This window comes from Mustela lutreola, chromosome 3 (genome assembly GCF_030435805.1).
Source record: "Mustela lutreola isolate mMusLut2 chromosome 3, mMusLut2.pri, whole genome shotgun sequence".
In the NCBI taxonomy this organism is placed as follows: Eukaryota; Metazoa; Chordata; class Mammalia; order Carnivora; family Mustelidae; genus Mustela; species Mustela lutreola.
In genome coordinates, this window is record NC_081292.1 from 136,736,214 (window position 1) to 136,756,930 (window position 20,717).

The following is a 20,717-nucleotide window of genomic DNA, read 5'->3' on the forward strand; positions in this document are numbered from 1 at the left end:
TTCTTTCTTTCTTTTTTAGATTTTACTTATTTGACAGAGAGCGATATAGTGAGAGAGGGAACATAAGCAGGGTGAGTGGGAGAGGGAGAAGCAGGCTCCTTGCTAAGCAGGGAGCCCGATGTGGGGCTCCATCCTAGGATCCTGGGATCATGACCAGAGCCCAAGACAGGTGCTTAACTACTGAGCCACCCAGAGGCCCCTCCTTAGGATTTTCTTAACCTTTTCTCTAGCTTACATTATGGTAAGAATAAAGCATATGATACATACAAGATATAAAACCTGTGTTCATTGACTTTGTGTTGTCTGTGAAGTTTTTGGTCAACAGTAGTCTGTTAATAAAGTTTTGGAGAGTCAAAAGTTATGTGTGGATTTTCTACTGCCGTGTTCAGGGGCCAGCTGTACTGTATTTTTCTTTTATATACTGTCAGTTCAGTATATTTATTATTATTATTGTTGTTGTTAGCTCAGTGTATTTTTAAATTTTTTATTCAGTTACTTTACCTTTTAGTTCAAGTTCCCATCTGGGAACTTTTATCTTCTATTTATTTCTTTGCTGAGATTTTGTTTGTTGAGGCTAGTTTTTCTTTTGTTTCAAGTATGTTTACAATTGCTCATTGAAATATTTTTATTATGGCTGCTTTAAAACCTTTATCTAATTAATAATTCTAACAGCTTTCTATGTGGTTTTCACTTACATACAGGGATGGCAGGTACTGGAGGGTGAGGGCTCATTTCTTGGCTATCTGTGACACCATCCTGCTTGGGGTTCTAAGAGCACCTCATTACATACTCCTGAGGGTGGAAGTCTGGTCTCCTCACTCAGGTTTTGCTGACATGGATAAAAGTGGGGTCACTTTTTCGTGTATTGTTTAGCTAGAATATCACAGTCATTATCTAAAAGTTTTGTATCTTGCTAGACTGCCCTTTCCTGGTCTTTTGGCTAAGGAGAGCAAGCTTTTGTTGGGGTCTTTCTAATTTTGATCTGTTGGTGTTTGCAGGTGGTCAGCATTTTAACTCTAGCTGTGAGATACATGAAGACAAAAGAAAACCCAGGGAATTTACCACAGACTTGTTCCTTGGGTCCTGAGGTCCCTAGCCAGTCTGCCTTCCTCTTTCCACCTTTCACAGACTTCTTAGGTTTGTTTTATGTGTGAGGGTGTTCAGTTTTACCTAGTGAGAGGAATGAGAAAAGTATTCCATCTTGTCAGAAGTGGAACACCCTGTCATTCATTTTTAGTTAGTGCAAGTAGGACAGACTAATGAGTCTGTCATTCTGAGACTTTTCAGTCTGTACACAGTCTTAGCTTTTCTTCCCATATCTGAGTATTCCTGTTTGACTCCATCACGCTGAACTTCCGCCTCTGTTCTGTACAGATTCTACACTTGTACTGTCTTTATAACATGGCCTTGATCAATTGATTCTTCTGCCTGAGAAGCCTCAGTTCTTCATCTCAAGGCGTTTCCTATCACCCTGTAACTTGCAGGTTGTTAGGTATTTCATTGCATCTCATCAACTGTTCTGGAGAATTTGAACCTTGAATTACTGTAAAATACTGAAATAACATATTTGTATTATAGTAGCCCCATATTCCTTTTAAAATAATAATCATAGTTTTAATTGTTGAAATTTCTGCATCACCAGCAAATGATAGTGGAGGACCTCATTTTTGTTGAGGAATGGTCTTAAGTGTTGTCATACTGCTAGATTAATTTAAAGACTTAAATTAGTTGAATGGCAGTTCTTTAAGAATAAAATGTTGTTTGTGCTAAATGATAGCTTAATATTTTATTAAGTTAATAATTATGGACTCCTAATGGTTTTGAATTCTAATTGAACATTATAGTCACCTGGGGAGGTTTGAAACAGTTCTCATGTCCAGGTTCAAACCCTAGAGATTCTGATTCAGTTGACCTGGAGTGGATATTTCTTAAAAGTTCCCCACGTGATTCTCATGTATAGCCAGATTGAGAACCACAGGTCTAGAATGATACTATCAAAAAATACAAGTGAGTATTAGTGGTTTCAGTTACTTTTAAGGTTCTATTCTGAAATGCTTCTAGCTGTGCAGTTTTGAACTTTATCTTTCATTGTTTTTACCATAGCAGGTTTTTAAAAACCCTATTGTCCATCCTACAAATGACACCTGTGTGATTGTAGTATGAAGCATTGCATGAAATATGATCTGATTTGCAAAGAGAAGGCATTTAATGAAAAAAGTATTTCTTTAGATACCTTAAATTACTAAAAATTGTTGGGTTTTTTTTTTTTTTTTGCAAGATAGTTGTAGGGACACTGCAGATAATGTAGCATTCTTTTATATAATCTAACTTTGAGTATTTATTTTTTGTCAAGCACTGAGATACACAGAAAAAATATAATAACTTAACTAATTGTAAAAAAAGGAATGTGCTACCAAAGCAATCAGACATTGGCCGTGATTAGTAAGTGTGGCACTCTTAAATGTCTTATGATAAAATTGGTAGACATGTATCATCTAAGTAGTGTATTTAACTTTAGAGGTAGACAGGACTTTAAGTTTCAATAATAAAAGCAGTTAGGGCTAAGGAAAAAAAAAAACACAAGTTAGAGGAGGAAGAAAGAAAAGAGGTCAGTTAGTAGAGAACACTAGAGAAAAAAATAGGATCAAAGACAAGAACTCAATTAACTTTTATGACAACAAAGCCTTTCCTCTGAGGAAGAAGAAATTAGGTGCTCTACTTTGTTCTTTATTTTTGGGACACTTACTCGGTTTGCTTTGTTATATATGACCTTTACAAGCAATATACACAAAGAATTATAAGATGACACTGACTTTGTTCTATAGTTAGTAATTTGCTAATTTCTGATTTTATATGGAAACTGGCATCACTGTGAGGGGACTATTTCAAAAGAGTTGTAGTTTATATTAAGAAAATTTTAATGCATTGTGAAGTGTTATTAGATTACTGTCAATTGTTAGATTTTTTGTTTTTCTAAATATAGTGTATGCTATAGATATAATGTTTTATTTAATGTATATTATGGAATATAAAAGTTTTGAAGGAATTTAATTCATGATCATCAGACTTTTTTTTTTTAAGGTGTTATTTACTTATTAGAGAGAGAAAACATGTGCACATGAGCAGGAGTAGAAGCAGAGAGAGAGGTATAAGCATAGTGCATGCTCAATGTGGACCCTGATGTGGGACTCGATCCCACTACTTTGAGGTCATGATCTGAGTTGAAATCAAGAGTTGGATGCTCAACCCATTGAGCCACCTAGGCACTGCATGATCATAAGGACTCTTGAGGGAAGCTCAAGAGAAGGCATTTGTTTTCAGTATGCCAGCAGTTTCCTGTGGGTGTATCAGTGTCATTATACTTACAGAATCATTTCAAAATTTGTTGCCAGAGTTGTATCTCTGTCCTTCTAATAAGCGATAAAAGTACCAATGCCCGTGGACTCTGTCTTTGGTTAACAGTTGCAGAAGAAGTTCTACAAACATTGAGGGGGAGATTTTGAAGTACCCTTTATTGCTACTGAAAGTAGGCCTTTAGACCTACTAAAGGTACGTCTAAAGGCCTACTTTGGCACACATGTCTGATTATTAGTGCTTATTCTGGAAAATAATCGCCTTCCTTATTCCTAAAGAAAATAAACTGTATTTATATGAAAATTACCACTTAAAATGTCTTCCAACTAATTCAGCCATTTCTCTCTCTTTTTTAAAAAAGATTTAATTTCTTTATTTGACAGAGAGAGAGAGAGATCACAAGTAGACAGAGAGGCAGGCAGAGAGAGGAGGGGAAGCTGGCTCCCTGCTGAGTAGAGCCCCCCGATTGGGGGCTCTTTCCCAGGACTCTGAGATCATGACCTCAGCTGAAGGCAGAGGCTTAAATCACTGAGCTACCCAGGCGCCCCTCCACCCCCTTTTAAAAAAAATTATTTATTGAATTCTTTTTATGCTCCACACGCTGCGCTTGTCATTTGTAGGGAAAGGAGAGATGTCAAAGTAAAGTAAAATTGGCCCAGTCTTTGAACTTCTGGAACATATACTGTTAATAACAGATGCTAAAGTTTGTACTTGGAAATATAGGCTGTGATAGAAACACTTAGGAAGGACCAGGTAAGCAAAGGTCAGATCATGCCTGGTCCTCAAAATGCTAAGACAGAGTGACCATTGGAAAAACCAGGAGGGTTTTTTATCAAGACCAGAAGGAGATATCAGAGATGTCAACAACAGTGCTAATTTTTATAGTTATGATTTTGCATATTGGTATGTGACAGCACTTTTTTCATGGAAGCTTTAACATGGATTATTGATAATTTGAGCACTGATAATTGAGCATCTCTCTCTGAAAATTAGAAAACAGTTTCATTTATCCCTATAATGTGTATATCATGAAGTAGTGCAAGTGTAATGATTGTAGTGTTTTTCTTTAAACTTCTTTGTGATAGGTTATATAATCAGTTTAGTTTTAGATAGAGAAAACAAGATTAAGAGGTTTTTAGATTTTTATAGGGTTGAATTTAAATCAGGAGTTAACTGCTTTTAAAGTACTTTAGCCAAAACAGTGATTCTTGTACTAATTATTAGGAAATAAAATTCCTTTTGGTTTCCTATTATTTCATTTACATAAATTTACTTCAGTTTCATTTCATGATTTAAAGGCCTATGAAAGGGGCTTCTGAGTGGCTCAGTGGGTTAAAGCCTCTGCCTTCAGCTTTGGTCATGATCCCAGGGTTTTGGGATCGAGCCCCACATCGGGCTCTCTGCTCAGCGGGGAGGCTGCTTCCCTTCCTCTCTCTCTCTGCCTGCCTCTCTGCCTACTTGTGATTGCTGTCTGTCAAATAAATAAATAAAATCTTAAAAAAAAATTAAAGGCCTATGAAAAACAAAGTGTTCTTAATCATCAAATCGTAGAAAATAAAAATTTAAAAATGACATCAGATTATTTTTCAGAGATAAAAGCAAAAAACCCTTACATTTAGGGCTTGTTCTAATTTATATTAAATAACAAGCAAAGCACATGTCATCTTCCCTGTGAAATATTTATTAATTTTATGATTATTTTTTATTTTCTCAACTTTTACTTTTCAACATATAGTTTGAGGCTTGCTTAACTTTTTTTTAAACCTGTATTCTCATAATTTGTGTATTTGTAAATGTAATTACTCATGTTAATAAACACTACTTGAGGACCTATTGTATTCGAAGTTAATTCAGTGAATGAGCATAACTTAATCCTGTCTGTCATGGAGTCCCCATTCGTCTTAGAATGGGAGATAGTTATGCTGTGTGACAAGATAAAAGAGATGGCAGAAGATAAAATAGTAATACTGGGAAGGGAGAGAACAGTTACTTATCCTGACATTGAGTATTGTGTCAGGGAAGCTTTCACAGACAAGGTGAAGCTAAGATAAGTTTTAAAGAATAAATGAGAATTTCTTTGACAAGATAGAGAAGGGTATTTCAACAGAGAGAACTGCACATGCTAGAACACAAACAGTTAAATAACATTGCAAGTTCAGAGAACTGGACTTGGTTTCTTGCTGATGAGAACATTAGGTAGAGAGAGTCAGGGGCATGTTCTGGAAAGACTGAAGGCTGACTCCAGAGTTGACCATGGAGGACTGTTCAGGATTTTCTAGTAGAGTAGTCAGGTGATTCATTTTGCAAGCATGCAAAAGACGAGATTCTGAAGTAGGGAATCTTTTAGAGGTTATACAGTAATTGAAGCTATAGTGCTGTTGAAGAGAAGAAGGTAGAGCTGGCAGTTTATGTGGCCATTTATATAGAGGTTTTAGGAAAAGAATAACTTGAAGGTCTCTCTTTGGTTTTTGGTTTCAGTTTTTGTAATATTGTGTGTGTGGGTGCACACATGTGGGGGAATGATGTAGAAAGCCCTATTATCAAATACTTAATTTTACCCAGTTTTAAAATTTTGAAGTAACTTCAGACACACAGAAAGATTGCAACAATAATTCAAAGAATTCTATATATTCCTTAGCCCCAGTTCACTAAATGTTGACTTTTTATCACATGTGATTTTCATAAAGCAGTAAATATATATATATATATTTTTTCTGAACCATTTGAGAGCAGTTGCGGACATTATGTCCTTTCGCCCCTAAATACTACAGGATGCATTCCTAAAAACCAAGGATATTTTCTTTCTTTTTTTTTTTTTAAACATATTTTCTTATATAACCACAGTACTATAACCAAAGTCAGAAAATTAACTTTGATAAAACAGTGTACTGGTTTTATTCAGATTTTGCTGAATTTTATAACAACCTTTGAGTAAACAAGAAACTTTTTTTTTTCCTGGCATAGATTCCAGACTAAGAGTGTGTATTATTTTCTCATGTCATACCTTTAAAATCTTTCATTTAGAACACTTCGTTGGTATTTCTTTGTGTTTCATGATAGGACATTTTTGAAGAATATATGTCAGTTGTTTTGTAGAAATATTGCACCATTTGGATTTGTCTGACATTTCCTCTTGATTAGGTTTAGGTTATATGGTTTTGGCTGGAATACTACAGAAGTGTATCTGTATATCTTATCTGGAGGCCCATGCTTTTGTTTTTCCAGTACTGGTGATGTAAATTCTTATCACGTGGATATGGTGGTGTCCTCCATGTTTCTCCACTGTAAACTTACTTTTTTTTTTTCCTTTGTAACTAATAAGTATCTTTAGAGGAGATGCCTTGAGAATCTCAAAATATTTGATTTTTCATACCTTTTTTACCTATGTGTTTTACCATACAATAATTCTTACCTGAATTATTCTGTGTTCTTCTGACATGTACCTATAAATCTTTGAGTAACTTTATATTCTAGCAACAAGATTTTCCAGAGTCAATTTACATATTCTCCACTGGCCTTAGAATATGCCATTTTTTCAAGGAGTCCTGATTTTTTTTTTTTTTTTTTTAATGGTAATAGTAGCTAGAAATCATGATCCAGGCACCTATGCTCATTGCTACTGAGATGTTACTGATTTTAGACCCTTGTATTAGGGTTCTCCAGAGAAACAGAACCAGTAGGACATATGCATAAAGAGATTTATCATTAGAAATTTGCTCCTGTGACTATGGAGGCTTCAGGTGTAGTTTGCTGGTAGGATGGCAGGCTCTGGAGACCAAGGGATGATCCAGTTCAAAAGCCATCAGGCAGGAAGAGTTGATGTTGCAGATTAAGTCTGAAGGCAGTCTATTAGGGAATTCTCTCCTGTTAGGGAAGGGTCAGTCTATTTGTTTTATTTTTAGACCTTCAACGGATTGGATGAAGTTCACACACAACACAGGGCAATCTGCTTTATGACTGAAGTGTTACTATCATCAAAAACACCCTTGCAGAAACATTCAGAATAATATTTAATCAAATATCTGGGCACTCTGTGGTCTAGTCAAATGACACATAAAATTAATCATCAGAACCCTCTCAGTGGACAGAGCTAAGGAACATGTACACAAACTCACACACACAGCTCTGTATCTAAATGTTTTAAAAGCTGTGATTACATATTAAGGTTTTGTTTTCCAGCCATTATTATGGGGTGCATTTAGGCTCCCTCCCTGCTTCCATATTTGTAACTCCATTTGACAGTGAGAAATCTGACCCTCATTACTTATTTATTTGCTCAATCCTAGAAAACACAGAAAGTAACTCAGAATTGCTACTCCGTAATGTTGTAAAAACCAAACAAACCCATTTACTGGTGTTCAGTATTTACAGTTTTGTTTTGTTTACAGCCTGAGGGTATGTAGTAAAAATAAGGTATTCAGAAGTTACTTGGGTTAGTTTTTCCCCTCTTTTCCACATTTAGTGTAGAATGTTTGTCATTTGAAATGCTACTAGAGACATTTTTTTTCTTTTTGATTTCATTTTGGGTATTATTTTTTCTCTCATTTTTGTTGATATTGTTATATTTTTTTTTAGTATGTGAAACATTAGCATGGTTTCAAAAGTCAGAACTACATGAATCAGCTCTTCTCTTTTTCCAGCCTCCTAAGTTTGGCACACAATCTCCCCTGTTTTCTGTAGGCAACTATTCTAGTTTCTCATTTATCCTTTGTTTCTCTGCACACTGAACAGATAAATGTATATATTCTTTCTTCTCTTTATTACCTAAAAAGTAACACATTGCAAAAACTTTTGTTACTTTTTTCACTTAACAGTCTACTAGATACACTTGTTAGTTCATAGAGCTCTTCATTCTTTTTTAGAGCTGCATAGTACTTCATTGTGTGGCTATACCCATTCTTTATTAAAATACTCTATTACTTCTGGACATGCAGGTTATTTGCAGTTGTATTTTCCAACTCTGTACTGTAGTGAATAATCTTGTGTAACATGTATTTTTTTTTGTATTGTTATATTTTCGAAAGCCTATCTTCCCCCTTATATATTTCTTATTTTGCATATTTGTGCTTTCTCTTTTTTCCCCTGAATTAACCTTGTGTATTTTCTTAATTTAAAAATTCCCTAGGATTTCAATTTATGAATTAGATACACTTTTTTTTTCTAATTCTCTACCTCATTAATTCCTCTATTATTACCATCCTTGTGTTTTCCTCTGATTTACTGTGTTCATTTTGAACGAGGAACTTACTATTTTTACTATTGATATAAATGTTCACAGTTCCAGATTTTCCTCTTTTCAGTACATTAGATTTATCATTTTGATATTAGTTTTTAAAAATCTAATTTTCGTTTTATTCAAGATTTGCTTGGTAGTAGAAAATTCTAAATTTTTGAAGTAGAATACTGTGAATGTTTTTGATTTTGTTAGTAATGTCCAGTTTTTTTAGAATTGTAATCAGTGTTTATATCATGAAATACACTGTTGCTTTCTCTAAGACCTACAATATGACCACTTCTTTTTTTTTTTTTTTTTAGTCAGTATTCATGTCCTCCTTGGAAGGAGGTAGAGTTTTTATTATCAGGCTGTAAAATTTGATATATACCTATAAGAGGTACCTTATTTATGTTATATAAGTTTATATTCTCAGTAATTCTTATATTCTAAGTTAACTTCCTGTGTGTTGGTTTTATGTATTATTAAAGTTGTTTTCTGTATTTTTGTGTGCCTGTAGTTTCTGCTTTGTAAAGGAAGTTGTTTTTTGATGCGTACATATTCTTACTTGTTATGCATCTTCATTGGATATTGTGGCTTTTAACAGAGTTTCTCTGTCTTATTTATTGCTTTTTGGCTTGAATTCCTTAGTATCAAGATCACTGTTCTTGGTTTCTTATTGTTTCTGTTTGCTTGATATGCTTTTCCTATCCTTTTATTTTTTAGTCTTTCTGATTTGCTTTGTTTTAGGTTATCAGTTATCTCTTTATATAGCAATTAGTGAGATCTTTTTAAATGAGTCATATTAAAAATCATTTTCTTTTAATGACTTGAATATGATCTCAATTGTCAAATTATTTTATGTTATAAAAACTTTTATATTATATTATGCTTTTCTTTGTTTATGATGTGCTTTCATTTAAAGAAATTCTTTGGATATAATGGATTTTTTTTGTTGGTACAGAAGCTACTTAAGTATTTTGCTTATTTTCTTGTTTTTTTTTTTCTGCTATTCTTTGTTAGTTTTTAATGGTATGTTTTGATTCTTATTCTTATTTCAACAGTGAGTTTATTTTACACTTTTTTCTCTGCATTTTTAGCATTTTATCTACTTTGCCTTCAAAACTTTGTTTTGCTTTTAGGTTTACAAATAAATATATTAAACCCTCACCATCAGTTCTTTGCTTAAGTTTCCTAGTCACCCACTGGTTAGATACAGCTCAATTTCTAGTAGATTTCTGAAGAAGCACTCAGGGCACAGTTTTCCCTAGTTCTTGGATATTTAAAGTATTTTGGTAGCCTTGCTACTTGAAAGACAGCTTGGTCAGAAATAAAATCCTTGGTTTTTACAATGTGGTCTTGAAGTGTGTGTGTGTGTGTGTGTGTGTGTGTTTAAAGATTTTATTTATTTATTTGGCAGAGAGGCAGACAGATGGGGAGGGGGAAGCAGGCTCCCTGCAGAGCAGAGAGCCCGATGCGGGGCTCAATCCCAGGACCCTGAGACCATGACCCGAGCCAAAGGCAGAGGCTTAACCCACTGAGCCATCCAGATGCCCCTGAAGTGTGTATTGTTTATGAGAACCCTTTTGTCAGCCTTAATTTTCCTTTTCCTTTTCCTTTTTTTTTTTTTTTTTAATGTAGACTTAACACTCAATGTGGTGGATCCAGTGTTCAGTGTGGAGTCCAGTGTGGGGCTTGAACTCAGGACCCTGAGATAAGACTGGGGCTCAGATCAAGAGTCAGATGCTTAATCAACTGAACCACACCTGGGCCCCTACCAGTCTTCCAGTCTTAATTTTCTTGTTCTTTTAAGTTATTTCATCTCTTTGCTTGGAATACCTTGTCTTACTTATTTTTCCTTTTTTTTTTTTTTTTAAGATTTATTTATTTAGAGCATGCACGCTTATGAGAACAAGAATAGGGGTAGGGGCAGAGGGAGAGAAGTAGAGAGAATCTCAAACAGGCTCCATGTTTAGTGCAGAGTCCAATATGGGGCTCTGTTTCAGGACCTTGAGATTATGACCTGAGCCAAAATCAAGACTTTTGGATGCTAAACTGACTGAGCCACTCATGTGCCCCTTCCTTTCTTTTTTAATTTTAAAGTCTAATAGTCTTACTGGAATTTGTCTTAGAGTTTATTGTAGCAGTTCAGTTTTTCCTGCCATCTAGTGTGGGTCTTCTGTTTCTGAAGTTTTTTGGATTATAGTTTTTTTTTTTTATGATTTTATTTATTTATTTGATAGACAGAAATCCGAAGTAGGCAGAGAGGAAGGCAGAGAGAGAGGGGGAAGCAGGTTTCCTGCTGAGCAGAGAGCCCCACACAGGGCTTGATCCCAGGACCCGGAGGTCATGACCTGAGCCAAAGGCAGAGGCTTAACCCACTGAGCCACCCAGGCGCCCCTGGATTACAGTTTTATTTATTTATTTATTTATTTATTTTTTAGAGATTTTATTTATTTATTTGACAGAGAGAAATCACAAGTAGATGGAGAGGCAGGCAGAGAGAGAGAGAGAGAGAGAGAGAGGGAAGCAGGCTCCCCGCTGAGCAGAGAGCCCGATGCGGGACTCGATCCCAGGACCCTGAGATCATGACCTGAGCCGAAGGCAGCGGCCTAACCCACTGAGCCACCCAGGCGCCTCTGGATTATAGTTTTAAATATTAGTTCCATTCCAGTGTTTTGTTTTTCTTTAGGGGCTTTACTTACACATAATTATATCTTCTTTGTCTCTCTTCCATATCAAAAACTTTCTATTTTTACTTTATTATCTCATTTTCATTCTCTTCTTTCTTTTACTCTTTTCTTCAGTGTGTTTTATTAAATTCTTACTTGAATTTATTGTGAAGCAGCATATAATTTTGTCTTCAATCCTGATGTGATTTTCTTTTTATTTTTTTAAGGTTTTATTTGTTTGAGAAGGGGGGAGAGAGAAAGAGAGAGAGAAAGAAAGTGTGTGCACCTGAGCAGGGAGAGAGGTAGAGGGAGAAGCAGACTCCCTGCTGAATAGGGAGCCTGATGTGGGGCTCCATCTCAGGACACTGGGATCATGCCTGACCTGAAGGTAGATGCTTAATTGATTAAGCCACCCAGGCACCCCTTTTTCTTTTATTTCTTAACTGAGATTAGTCATCTCTTTTTTTTCATATCTTTTTGCTTTTGTCATTTTTAGGATTTTACAAATTTTTGATTCAGAGTGTTTTTTTTCATATTCCAAATGCCCATTTAAAGAGATATAATTCAGTTTGGGATGTTTATTAAAGTTTCTGCTTCATTGTTGTTTGGGAGGTACGTTTCATCAGCATAATTTTTCTGATTTCATTTTTAAAAAATTTTTTTAAATTTTTTTTTAAAGATTTTATTTATTTATTTGACAGAGAGAGATCACAAGTAGATGGAGAGGCAGGTAGAGAGAGAGAGAGGGAAGCAGGCTCCCTGCTGGCAGAGAGCCCAACGCGGGACTCGATCCCAGGACCCTGAGATCATGACCTGAGCTGAAGGCAGCGGCTTAACCCACTGAGCCACCCAGACGCCCCTCTGATTTCATTTTTTATAGTAGTATTATATAGATTAAGATTGGTTATTCCTCTGCATTTCTGTGAGCAAGGCTGATGTTTTTGGCGGGGGGGGGGGGTGTCTTAGAATACTAAATCAAGAGTACCCTCTCTGTCACTGTAGCAAAATATAGTTTGTTAGACATCTTTATTTCTTCTTGTAGGGGAAAGGATTGAGTCTCTCAGTTGGCCTCAGTGGTAGATTCATAATAGATTGCTGGGAGGTGTAAGAATCAGTCCTAGGAAAGGGCTCTGGATGGGTGATAGGTGTGGTCTGTTTAATTTTAAGCGTTTAAGCTGGTATAATGAGCTTAAGTTAAAAGGAGGATTTAAAAAGACAATTCTGGCATATCACCCATCCGACAGACACAGAACTGCAGCTGGGCCTTCTTGAGGTACTGAAGACCAGGGTGAGATGTAAAGCAATTTGTCACAGCTAATAAGGGACAGAGTCAGGATTTGACCCCTTGTCAGTCTGACTTTCCTCTTAATCATGAACCCCTGTTGCCTATGCTTGTTTTCAGGAATTCCATAAACAGTATTGAAGTCATTAAATGTGAGAAGTGCTGCTTTGTGCCTCCTACCTAAGTGTTATGCTTTGTACTAGAAGCACTGGTCACATCAAGAAGGCCCTTTTAAACTTCAAGAATTTTTTTAAGCAGTCGCCATTTCTTCTCTTTTAAAAATATTTTGATTTGTTTAATTGCCGTTGTCACAATCTCACATCTAGAGTATAAATATTGGGTGATGGCAGAAATTACATTGCCTCGATTATTAGAAATATTTGCTAGTGAAGGGGCGCCTGGGTGACTTAGTCGGTTAAAAAGTGTCCGACTTTTGGTTTCAGCTCAGTCTGTGGGATTGAGCCCCACATAGGGCTCTGCACTCATTGTGGAGACTGAGATTCTTTGCCCTCTGCTCTTCGCGCCTGCTTATGCATTCTCTCTTTCTAAATAAATGAAATCTTAAAAAGAAACAAAGGAAGGAAGGAAGGAAATTTTTTTTTTTTTTTTTTGCTAGCAAAAAACTTCTTTTTGACTGTCTAGAGGAATCCCAGAGTTTCCTCTATGTTTCTTTTGTGAATTTTACAGATCAGATAATCTGCCCAGTGAGATGTGGGTGCTAGAATCGGGAGCCATCTAAATATTGCAAGAAAGAAATAGAAGCTGGGAAGTATTTATAGTTACTAAAGTGAGAAAATGAGTTAGTTGGAGGAGGGGATGATGGTGAATATTACAGTAAAATTGAAGATATAATTCAGAAAATGGAAAAATATTCATGTTATATTTAGTGATTTTTTTTCCCAGGCGTTGAAATATAGATAATGAAAACTCACTTAGGCTCTAAAGGTAGTAAAAAGTTAAATAAGCCAGTTCTAAAAGTCAGAAGTTAAAATGGGTTACAGCATAAAGAAGGCTTTTATAAAGTGCCTCTCTCCATTCATGATCCTGATGCGCCAGGTCCCAAGATGTTTCAGTAAAGGTTCCTGAACTATGTAATTTAATATTCTGCTCAAAGTAAATGCATGCTCTATTCATAGTGCTTTGTCATGTTTAAAATTACCTAAGCTTGTTTTCTCTTACTCTTTCTCCTGTTTCCTAATTATTCTGCCCAGTGACTCCTAAATGAGAAAGCCATGGTGGGATCATGAGAAGGGAGTTAATTCAGCAAGTATTGTGCACTGGTCATGTGCCGAGTGCTGTCCTAGGCAAATACACATATTCAAACAAATTGAACTCCGTCACCTACTTTAGATTTCAGAAATAATCTTTTTGGTTCTGTTGACTATGTAGCTAAAATAAATTGATACTAAATTTGGAACTGTGCTCTCACCTGTTGAATTGTGTTGCATGCAAAACCTTTGGACTGTTTTAGGATTAAACAATATGATACTCATTCTTCACCTAAGAGATCTGCCTGTCTTGGACCAGCCACTGCTCTTCCCACATTACAGTGAATGCCTTTTGTGGACATATGCTTTTCTTAGTAATTTATTCACTTAAAAAAGAGTATGGTATGGTGATGGTGGTAGAGGGAGGGAGAGACTGCTGAGGAAGTGACCCCAGTCACAAAGAACGACCTGAAGAGACTGGAAATCAAGTTCTCTAGTGCCAACAGAACAGCAGGGACAAGGATCCAGCCTGCCTGCCTGCCTGCTTCTCTTTATCTTCTGGTTTCTGCCTCTGACAGAATTGGTCTCCTCCTCCTCAGCAGTTTTACATGAGGATCAAATATTCAGATCTTTCTCCATAAGGGGTTTAGAATATGATGGTGAATATGTGAATATTTTAAAATTATGTGTAGTCTAGTTCCTGTGTTTTCTTGATTTTTAAAATAAAATATTGCTAAATGCAAAAAAATTTTTAAGAATTGTAGCTTCCATTTTTACAGTATTGGTGTGTTTAAGGGTGAGTCTTTTTAATTTTATCATAGGCATTTTCAAACATATAAAAACAGAGAGAATAATAAAATGAACCACTGTTTACATATCTTCTGCTTTTGGCAGTTATCAACACATGGCCAGTTTTATTCCACGTATGCCTCTCCAATTATTGACATAAATCCCAGACATATTCCATTTGCAGATATCGAAGTATGTTATTAGAAGATAAGAGGCTCTTAACAAATAAAACCTTCATGTCATTATACTTTAAACATGAGCAGTTCTGTTCAAGAGCTATTAAAGACCTTTATTCACATTATAATAAAGGTTACTATATTAAACAAGAGCATGAGAAATAAAGTTCTTAGGCCTTGGACCCAACCTTAGGTTCAAATGCTAGTTTTGCTGTTTGTGAGCTACATGACGTTGGGCAGGGGATCTTTTCTTTATTTCACTAAGCCTAGTTTCCTCAGCTGTTAAATACTGACAACACTACTTCTAACAGGATTGTTAGAAATGTTAGAAATAAATGAAGCAGTGTTGCAAAGTGATTAGGATACTGTTTTGTAAAACATTCTAGTAATGTTATTCATTGTTACTTTTTATTTGGAGGTATAAGGAAATACACAGGTTAAGTAATTGAAGATTCTACCTTTTAGGATAGGTGTTATTTTAAAGTGACTTGCATTCAATTTTAAGCCCTTGATATTTGGGCCTACAGAACAGTCTTAGTATTGTTTTAATTCAAAGGCACATTTTATACTTTTCTCAAAAGCAGTCTTGATTTGTTTTAAACTGTGATGATTCTCTAGATTGGATGTTTGTGTCCCCCCAAAATTTATATGTTGAAAGCTAATCCCCGATGTGATGATATTTGCAGGTGGGCCTTGGAAGGTGACTAGTGCTCTTATAAGCAAGACCCCAGAATGCTCCCTTGCCCTTCTTACCGTGCGAGGACACACATAGAGGATGGTCCTCTTGTGGGTCAGGAAGTGGGTCTTCACTAGACACCTGTGTATTGATCTTGGGCTTCTCAGCTTCCAGAAATGTAAGAAATAAATATCTGTTATTTGTAAGATACCCACTCTATGGTATTTTGTTATAGCAGCTTAACCAGAACTGTGAGAAATAAATTTCTGTTGTTTATAAGCCACTCAGTCTGGTATTTTTGTTCTAGCATCTCAGGCAGACTAAGACAGTTTCCTTATCAATAAAATGGAAAAGTTGGAGTGGATGCTGTCTGTGATTCTGTGATTTATAAATCGGTTAATTTTTGTATGATCTTGGGGAAATTCCCTGTACCTCACTTATCAAAAAAATAGACATGCTAACAAAGTAGTATGTTGTTGTGAGGATGAAATAATAATCTTGAACATAAAAAAAAAAGTAACAGGATGTATTGAGTTACTTAAAGATGTGGCCGTTTTAGCCTTGGGAGGGAATGCTTTGGCTATGGCCTGTGATGAATCAGTGGTAGTAAGTCAGTAATTAGTGGAGGAAAGAAAATTTACCTGCTGATAGATTTATTACCTACCATCCTGGAGTATATTAAATGCTATTTTTTTTTAGCTCACCTAATCCTCAGTCCTGTGAGTTAGTTCATTGATTATGCTCATAAGAGAAACTGAAGTAATCGCCTAAGTACCCTACTTTGTAAATGGCTGCTTTGAAGTCACACCTTGTCCCCAAGACCATGATCTTTACCATTGCACTAAACTGCCTTTTGGAAAGAATAGCTCTTTGGAACAGAATCCCATGGCAGAGAAGTTTTCAGTGGGGGAAGTCTTTGCTTGGGAAAAGGTAGCTAGTATTAATAGTCCTAATGAGGTATAAAAGAGGTGATCATTTTATAAATAGTTTTTCATATGTCTTATATTACTTTGTTCCATTGATGGTGAAGTGATATTTCAGTTAGTGGACAAGTTAAAGGGTTTGCAGTATGTTCAGTATTGCATTTGTAGTTTTACTTAAAAAAAAAATACGTTACATTACACATTATTTTTTTTAAACGAGATGTTTAGTATGATGGAAAACAACTCTTTTACATGTTCACTGGCTTCTTTCTGCCAGGTAATAATGTAATTCCATTTTTGAGTAGTTTTCCATTGTATTAGTTAACTTAAATACTTTTAAACATTTTTTTAGTATTTTTTTTTACTTTTTTCCCAGTGTGGTGTTTGGTATGTGTCTTAAATTGACATCATATAAACAACAGAATGTGGTAGTGCCAAAATCTCAGTTCATGTTTTATGTATATTTCAGTTGAACAAAAGTTCTCTTGTGAATGTATGGTATCCAACAGATAAATGATTGGATACTAAAATTAGTTTTTATGCCAATTCTTTGGAATTAGAAATCTGATGATACATGTGAACCTTTGTTCAGATTCATTAGACTGTTAATATCTGGGATATTGGATTTTGTCTGAGATAATCTCCATGAAAGGCATGTATGTCTTTGCCAAGGATAGAGGAAAACCACTTTTTTTCTAGGGTTAAGGTTAAGAGAGAAGAAGTTTGGTGATTACCCAAAGAAATTCTGAGATGAAGAGAAAGGCAAGAGATACCTGTAGCAGGTAAAGAGGGTTTGAAATCTAGAAATGAGAGTTTGTGAAGTTATTATGGCTGGATGTGCTTTTTGCTTTGGTGATGGAGGGAGACCTACCCAGCAGGTGAACTAGATGGACATATTCATTGCCCTGGTGAAGGAAGTGGTCCAGGTTTCTTGGAGTTCAGGAAGACTGAGATGCAGAAACTGTGCTGGTAAAGAGCTTATCTAAGATCTTTGGAAACATATAAAGAGGCTTTAGCCACAGGCTTCTCTATAGCTGGGGAGGCCAGAAATATCTACCTTCCTGGGATTCTTCAATCCTGATTCATTTTACTAAAACAATATTCCCTTTTCCTTCACCTCACTTTTGGTGAAGAAGCAGCCAGACTCCTGAGTGTATCACTACACAGACAAGAGGAACCAAAGATTTGAAAAATTTTTGCAGTTGAGGAATTTTTAAAGTTGGACTTTCAAAAAATGGAGGTTTTCAGCTGCTAAGGGTTTGATAGAATAGCTGGAATTGTGGAGAAATCTTTAAGGAACTGACTTCCCTTTGTTTCTTGACCTTCTGATATTTTCATAGCAAACTCAAAATATTTCTCTTTCTAACCTTTCTTCCTTTTTTCCTCCCTTACTGAATAAACTAGGTCCTGATGCAGTTTTATTATAGAAATTATAGTTTTGGCTAGATGTATATTATGGTGCAAGTTTATTGTTATTAATATAATAATATTTCTATTAATTATGGTAATTAATATAATTAATATATATCACATAGCATACGTATAATAAAATTAATGATAATTATTATTTAATCACTTTTATTTAAAATCTTAAAAAGTGTTATTTCATTTAGAATTGTCAATACTATTGCAAAACTAGATTAATAATCATCCTGGCATAATGAAAAATTACATAAATTTTTAACTCTTGATCTGCTTCACTGTTGTATTATTGTAAATCTGGATAAGTTTATTTCTGTATAATTTCATATATGGATATGTAGAGTAATATATCTAGTATCTATATGTGTGCTTGCTTATTTTCATCCCCAAGATTGCTTTTATGTCATAACAACAGTTGAAGGTATTTCTAATCTGAATTTAAGGACAGCTGTAGTATTTCTTCTGGAAATGTAGGCTAAGGAGCCAGCATTCTGATTTTGTTCATCGCCATTATGTGTCTACATGATGTAGACTTATTAGAGATGATTTAGTTAGCCTTAGGCTATCCTAATGGGTTTTCACTGGTTGTTAAAGCTCTTTGAAGAATCTAACTAAATTTTCCAAATAAACTGGTTGATTTATATTTATTGAGAGAGGAGTTCCAGTACACCCACTCATATCATCAATTACAATCTGTTATGAAGTGTAATTTGCCCAGTCTTGATTAAAAGGCTTGCAATTCTCTTTCCCTGACACTCAGCACATCCTCTGCTGCCCTCTAATGGCTGCCCATTGGTAGCATCATTGTTGTCCCTCTAACTGCCATCATGGACCTGCATTTCTCCAGCATCTAGCAGTTTAGTTTATATGCCTCCTGGATCTGTGAGAGACTGTCCCAGTAGAGAGAAACTGGGAAGAGCTTCTTTGAAGGAAAAGCATGCATATATGATCCGATGATTGCTCCACACTTGGGGTGATGTTAATATTTGTAGGGTGTTTGTTTTATATATTTCTTTATTTGTTCATTTATTTATACATTCATTTATTAGATATTTTTTGAATGCCAGGTCTATCACCTAGTGTTGCCTAGATCTATTAGGTGCTCATTATAGTTTTGTTAAATGAGGAATGAATGAGTGAGTAAATACAAAGATAAATCAGAGAAGATCTCTGGCCTTGGGGAGACACATACCAATTTACCTATTTGGCTGTTCCAATTTTCCTCTTTTAATGCTCCAAGATCTTGGGAGAGATGTTCAAAGTAGAAGATGGATACAAATAATAGTTGAAACTTAGCCTCCTTTACATATCTAATTCTCAGAATTCATCATCTCTAATTGTAAAGGGCTCTGTTTAATTTGCTTACTTTGTTTATTTATTTATTTTCCCACTCATATGATGTGCTTAGAGTAGTGAAACCCATAGAGACAGAGAAGAGAATGGTTGCTTCTTTTCTTGTTTGAGAATATGATCCACTCAGGTATATATATCTGAGTTAATATATTAACTATATATATTATATATAATATATTAATATTAGTTAATATATTAAAGTTGTGAAAAATAATGGTCTGTATCTATCTTATTGGAGAAGAGCATGAACAGATACCTTTGTGTTATATAACATTTTATTGTGGTGATGGTATTGGGTGATTATATTTTGCAAGATTTTCCTTTGTTTTTTGTGTTTTGCACTTTAACTATTTTGTGAGATAGAAGATAACCAGAGATAGGCAATTCTTTTTTACATGGCTGTGCTAATGAGTTGAAAAATCTAAAACAAGTAACTTTTGAAAAACTATTTAATTGGAACTAGTAGTACAGTAATTATTTTCATTACCCATCTCCTTTGTGATGAGGACAATGAAAAATTGGTGGGAAGCAGATTCTAGAAGGATTAACATCACAGCTTTCTTTTTTCTTAATTTTTCTATTTTTTAAAGTCTTGTGGTTTTTTTTTTTTTTGAGAGAGAGAGAGTGAGTGGAAGTGGTAGGAGGGTTAGAGGGAGAGGAAGTGAGAGAATCTTTTTAAAAATTGTTTTATTTAAATTCAATTTAGGTAAGGTATACTGTATTATTTGTTTCAGGGGTATTAGTGATTCATCAGTTGCATACAACACCCAGTGCTCACCATATCAAGTCCTTCATTAATGCGCATCATCTAATTACCCCATCCCCTCCATCCACCTTCCCTCCAGCAACCCTCAGTTTGTTAACTGCAGTTAAGAGTCTCTTGTGGTTTTCCTCCCTCTCCGTTTTTATTTTATTTTATTTTTCCTCCCCTTCCCCTACGTTGATCTGTTTTGTTGTAAGTTCTACATATGAGTGAAATCATATGGTATTTGTCATTTTCTGACTGACTTATTTCACTTAATATAATACCCTCTAGTTCTATCCACGTCCTTGCATATGGCAAGATTTTATTCTTTTTGATGGCTGAGTAATATTCCATTGCATATCTAGGTAGATAGATAACACATCTATATCCATTCAGGTGTTGAAGGACATCTGGGCTCTTTCTATAGTTTGGCTGTTGTGGACATTACTCTTATAAACATTGGGGTGTACATGCCCCTTAGAATCACTATTTTTAACTTTTAGAAGAACCTCCATACTGTTTTCCAGAGTGGCTGTACCAGTTGGCATTCTCACCAGGTATGTAAAAGGGTTCCCTTTATTCCCCATACTTGCCAACATTTGTTGTTTCCTGACTTATTAGTTTTAGCCATTCTGACTGGAGTGAGGCGCTATCTCATTGTGGTTTTGATTTGTATTTTTCTGATGATGAGTGATGTGGGACATTTTTTCATGTGCCTATTAGCCGTAAGAGAGAATCTTAAGCGCAGGCTCCACACCCAGTGTGGAGCCCAGGGTGGGGCTTGATCTCAAGAACCTGAGATCATGGCCTGACCCGAAATCAAGAGTCAGACACTTAACCAGCTGAGCCACCTGGGTAGGTGCTTCATCGGCTTTCATTTCTTGGCTGCTTTACATTTTATCCAT

At 35.4% G+C, this 20,717-nt stretch overlaps 1 protein-coding gene across 8 annotated transcripts in view; it reads left to right on the top strand.

The window, feature by feature from the left end:
- SESTD1 (SEC14 and spectrin domain containing 1) overlaps positions 1–20,717 on the top strand; it is a 159,617-nt gene that overhangs the window by 18,412 nt on the left and 120,488 nt on the right. The window lies entirely within an intron of this gene.